At 41.5% G+C, this 5,492-nt stretch overlaps 1 protein-coding gene across 1 annotated transcript in view; it reads right to left on the bottom strand.

Annotated features, from left to right (window-relative positions):
• Nucleotides 1-5,492, bottom strand: part of LOC119591500 — a gene marked incomplete in the record, with an annotated part of 390,964 nt that overhangs the window by 298,060 nt on the left and 87,412 nt on the right.

The raw sequence follows: 5,492 nt of genomic DNA, 5'->3' as shown, positions 1-5,492 counted from the left end.
AGTCCCTTTTCGTTTTAGAACAAACCCAAGGGTCAAGCAAAACCCAAACGACAACAAAACTGATTGGGCGTTTTTTTTGCTCTGTGTTTGAAAAGGGGACTCTGGGCGCCGGAAAAATGGCGGCGTTCTGTGAAACGTTGTCTTTCTTATGTTACTTTGACGTGTCGGTAAATATAGTAGAAAAATGAAGAGGTGTGTGTGTTTCTGACTGTGTGTGTTGTAAAGGGAGGGTGGGATTTCCTGTGTTGATTGTGGGTGCATGTTTGTGCGGTGGTTGTGGTGTGTGATTGTGATTGTGTATGTGTATGTGTGTGTGTGTGTGTGTCTGTGCGTGTGTGCGTGTGTGTGTGTGTGTGTGTGTGTGTGTGTGTGTGTGTGCACGTCTATACATATGCTCGCACTTGCACCGTACATACACATGTATAAACATCCATGTACGTTTTTTTTTTACTCCAACGTGCACACGTACATAACAAACAAAACACACACATCCATGCCCACCAACAGGGGGGGGGGGGTGAGTGGGCGACCCCTGGGAAAGTCTGGGGGGGTGGGGGGGGGGGGAAGGGGAAATTGGGGGGTATTTCCCTGAAGCGCTTTAAGGGGGGGGGGGGTTAAGAAGGTAGAGAGAGGGGGTCGAGGAAGGTAGGGGAGGGAGTGCCAGAAGGGAGGGAGGGAGGGAGGGAGGGGGGGGGGGGGGAGGGGGATTTTCGAACGGAGGGCGGGAGGGGGAGGGAGGGAGGGAGGGAGGGAGGGGAGAGGGAGGGCGTGGGCGGCGTGGGCGTCCTACAAGTCGAGTAATCTCCCCGTGGGTGGGGCGTCGGAGGCTGAAGCTCTAGTGAGATTCCTCGCCGTTTTGTGGCTTCTCTCCTGTTTTTTACGTTCTTTCTTTCATTCGTTTTTTCTCTTTTATTTCTTTCTTTCTTTCTTTTATTCGTTTTTTTTACGTTTTTTCTTTCATTCGTTTTTTCTTTTTCTTTTTTTTTTTCTTTTTTCGTTTTTTCTTTTTTCTTTCATTCGTTTTTTTCTCTTTTTCTTTCTTTTTTTTCATTCTTATTTTTTTTCTTCTTTTCTTCCTTTTTTCTTCTTCTCTTTCTTTCTTCCTTTCATATCATCCATTCATGCATTATTTTTTCTTTTCTTTTCTCATCTTATTTTCTATTCTTTTTCTTTTATTTTATTTTCTCCTCTCTTTGTTTTTCTTTTTTCTTTTCTTTTTCTTTTATTTTCTTTTCGTTTAAAATCGGATTTAGTTCGTGATGATATCAAGTATTTTTATTTCTTCTTTTTCTTCTTCCTTTTCTCTTTCTTCCCCACTCCTTTTGGTGTGGTGTGTGTGGTGTGCTATATATATTATAATTAATAATATATTAATATTATATAATATAATTTTCCCATTTTAATTAAATAAAATTAAAATTATATATATTTGTGTGTTAACAAATTTTTAGATTGATAATAGATATAGAAGGTAGATGATGATAATGGATAGATGAAAATTGATTGATTGATTGATTGATTGATTGTTGATTGTGATAGAAGATAGAAAATAGATAATGATAGATTGATTGTTTTATTGATTATTGTTGATTGTTGATTGATTTTGATTGTTTGGGGATTGTTTGATAGAAGATAAAAAGATTTAATAGATAGAGAGCGTATACAATCAAAAATTCATATTAAAAATCTATACATATAACTGATAAAAATATGTTTATCTGGTTCCTATCTCAGCACCATACGCACACACACCAAAGTTCAGAACGAAACCGCACAGAACAAAAGACAGTCTCCTTGCGCACTCGACAGTGTAAAACGCGAGTCTGAGAGCTGTGTGTAATATTTTGTGCTCTCTCTATGGCGCTTCTCTTCATAGTGGTCGATCGTGAGCTACCTGACTACGTGACTTGCTACTTACTGTGTAGGAGGGGAGGGCCTCGCCTGTTGATTTGTGTTTGTCTGTCTGGCTGTCTTTTTGTCTCTCCCGGGTGTTCCCCGTTTCTCTCTTTCTCAATTTCTTTTCTCTCTCTCTCTTTCTTTCTTTCTTTCTTTCTTTCTCTCTCTCTCTCTCTCTTTCTCCTCCCTCTCCCCTCTCTCCTTTTCCCCCTCTCTCTCCCCTCCTCTCTCTTCTCTCTCTCTCTCTCTCTCTCTCTTTCTTTTTTAAATTTTTTTTCTGTCTTTCTTGTCTGCTGTCTGTCTTCGTCAGTCTGTCTGTCTGTCTGTCTTCTGTCTGTCTTCTGTCTGTCTGTCTGTCTGTCTGCTGCCCCTGTCTCTCTCTCTCTCTATCTCTCTCTCTCTCTCTCTTCTTCTCTCCCCCTCTCTCCCCTTCTCTCTCTCTCTCTCTCTCTCTCTGTTTTCTTTTTCCCTCTCCCTCTCCCTCTCCCCCCTCTCCCTTCCCCCTCTCCCTCTCCCCTCCCCCCTCCCCTCTCCCTCTCCCTCCCTCTCCCTCTCCCTCTCCCTCCCTCCCTCCCTCCCTCCCTCCCTCCCTCCTTCTCTCCCTCCCTTCCTCCCTCTCTTTCACTCTTTCCCTCTCTCTTTCTCCTATTTCAGTAATTACCTTCCAGATCTACATTTGAAAGCGTAGTTCTCAACACTGACAACTTACTTTATCTGTTGACAAAAGAAGTGGCAGTGAGGTGAGGCAATAATGAATTCTTGGGGGAAAAGGCATTGTCATATAGTTTGGGAGTTTGTGGTTGCCTGTTGTGGTAAGAGACGATTGTGGTTTAAAAAGGTCGAAGGAAGGTATATAAATGAGTTTGATGTCTTAGTCATTGGTAGGTTTCGTACCTGGTATTTTTTTTCTGTTGTTTTTTGTTTTTTTGTTTTGTTGTTTTTTCCATTTTTAAATAGTTGTCTTCCGTTTTTATAATGGGCGAGGAATAGATTGAACGGACAGATAAACAAACGGGGGGACAGGATATACAAACAAGAAAAAAAAAAAATAAAAAGCAATCAAAACAAAAAATATACTCACTAAAACAAAACAGGAAAAAATCTTCCCTTCACCCTTTCCCCCTCCCCCTCCCCCCCTTTGGTCATTGGCTCCACCCTCAGGACACGAAACCCATCGAGAGGAGGGCCCATTGTCCTGACTATGAAAAGCTCCTTAGTTGCATGTGTGTGAATCCTGTGGTCCGGCTGTGTGAACGCGGAGAACCTCAACGCTGGGTAGGTAGCGATCCTCGTGGAATGGGACTGTGCTACGCGAAATAGTGTGTTTGTTGTTGTTGCTTTTGCGAGGACTGGCAATGGCGTTATAATTTTTAAAAAAATTTTTTTAAAATTTTATAAAATGATAGTAATTTTAATGATATTAATTATGATATAATATAAAAAATAATGAAATAAAAAAAATAATAATTAGTAGTTGTAGTAGTACTAGTAGTACTACTACTACTAGTAGTAGTACTACTACTACTACTATAATGCTATTGTTACCATCATGATTATTACTCTTATGATCATTATTATTTATACAATGATCATCATCATTATCAGCATTATATATCCGTTATCATTATTAGTAGCAGTAATGATAGATGTATCATATTTCCCTCCTCCTCTCCTCTCTCTCTCCCTCTCTCTCTCTCTCTCTCTCTCCCCCCTTCTCTTCCTTCCTCCTCATCTCTCTCTCTCTCTCCCTTCTCTTCTTCTCTCTCCCCTCTCCCCTCTCTCTCTCTCTCTCCTCTCCCCTCGCCCCCTCCCCCTCCCCCCTCCCTCCTCCCCCCTCCTCCCTCCCTCCCTCCCCCCCCCCCCCCCCCCCCCCCCCTCTCTCTCTCCCCTCTCTCTCTTCTCCCTCTCTCTCCTCCCCTCTCTCTCTCTCTCTCCTCTCTCTCTCCCCCTCTCTCTCTTCTCTCTCTCGTCTCTCTCTCTTTTCCTCTCCCCTTTTTTTTACTTTCTCATATTTCTTCCTTTCCCTGAGGATAATCTGAATTTAATCAACGGGGGGGGGGGGGTTAATTCAGGAACACAGACATGAGACTCGGGTTGTTCAGCGAAAGTCACAATATGCAAATGCCAAATCCATGCCCCTGACTCGGCTGAGGTCGAGGCGGGTTAAAATAAAACTCATGCACGTTTGTTTTAAGTTATATTTTTTCTTTTTTTTATTTTTTATTTTATTTTTTTCTGTCTTTTTTCTTTAGTCGTCTTCTTTTTCTTCATCTTCCCTTTTTCTTTTTTCTTCTTCTTCGTGTTATTCTATTTTTTCACCATCATCTTCTTCGTCTCTCTTTTCTTATTTTTCTTCCTCGTCTTCTGTTCTATTTCCTCACCATCTTCTTCTTCTTCTTTTTCTTCTACTCCTTCTTTCCACTTCTTTCTCCTCTTCTTTTTCTTCCTCTGATTTTCTCTTCTTCTTCTTCTTCTTCTTTTTCTTCTTCTTCTGCCTCTTCCTCTTCCTCTTCATCTTCCTCTTCCTTCTCCTCGTCTTCCTCTTTGATCAGATAATGAATAACTTGAATTGAAATTATTATTATTTTTTTTTTTTGATATGACAGCATTAAGTCATTATCATTATTCCTGTGTCATTTCTTCTTTCAATTTCACAATTGTCATGTCAACGGGGGGGGGGGGGGGGGGGGGGGCGTGGGACATGTTATTCCAGGTCAAAAAAGACAGGAAATGAGAGACAGGGAGAAGAAAGAGGAGAGAAAAGGAAGCGATAAAGATAATGATAGGATAATGAGGAAATTGAAGAGAAGCGAATGAGGGAAGAAGGAAATGGAAGTGAATAGGAGGAGGAGGAGAAAGAAGACGATGGAGAGGAAAGAGAAGGAGGGAGGATGGAGGGAGGAGGAGAAGGAGAAGGAAAAGGAAAAGGAGGAGGAGGAGACGGAGAAGGAGAAGGAGGAGGAGAAGGAGAAGGAAAAGGAGAAGGAGGAGGAGGAGGAGGAGGAGGAGGAGGGGGAGGAGGCGAAGGAGAAGAAGGAGGAGGAGCAGGAAGACTAGAAAGAAGAAAAAGAAACAGAAAAAGAAAGATATAAGAAGAAGAAGAAGAATAGGAAAATGAGAAGCAGCAGAAAAAAAGAGAAAAAGAAACAAACATGTAAACAACAATAAAAAAAAAAAAAAAAAAAAAAAATAATATATATATATATTTATATATATATATATATATATATATATATATATATTTATATATATAAATGTGTGTATGTGTGTGTGTGGTGTGTTTGTGGGGGTGTGTGTGTGTGTGCGTGTTGTGTTTTGTGTGTGTGTGTGTTGTGTGTGTGTGTGTGTGTGTGTGTGTGTGTGTGCGGGGTGTGTGGGGGTGTGTGTGTGTGTGGGGGTTTGTGTGCGTGTGTGTGTGTGTGTGCGTGTGTGTGTGTGTGGTGTGTGTGTGTGTGTGTGTGTGTGTGTGTGTGTGTGTGTGTGTGTGTGTGTGTGTACTAATAATAATACCCCCATAACTCCCTCGTAATGGAATCTTCTGAAATCCTTTATCCAAATATCCTCTTTAACCCTTTCGCCCCCCCCCCCCCATTCTT

Source organism: Penaeus monodon, chromosome 3, assembly GCF_015228065.2.
Source record: "Penaeus monodon isolate SGIC_2016 chromosome 3, NSTDA_Pmon_1, whole genome shotgun sequence".
Classification (NCBI taxonomy): Eukaryota; Metazoa; Arthropoda; class Malacostraca; order Decapoda; family Penaeidae; genus Penaeus; species Penaeus monodon.
Note: the sequence above shows the minus strand (reverse complement) of the source record. Positions and strands in the feature narration are given on the sequence as shown.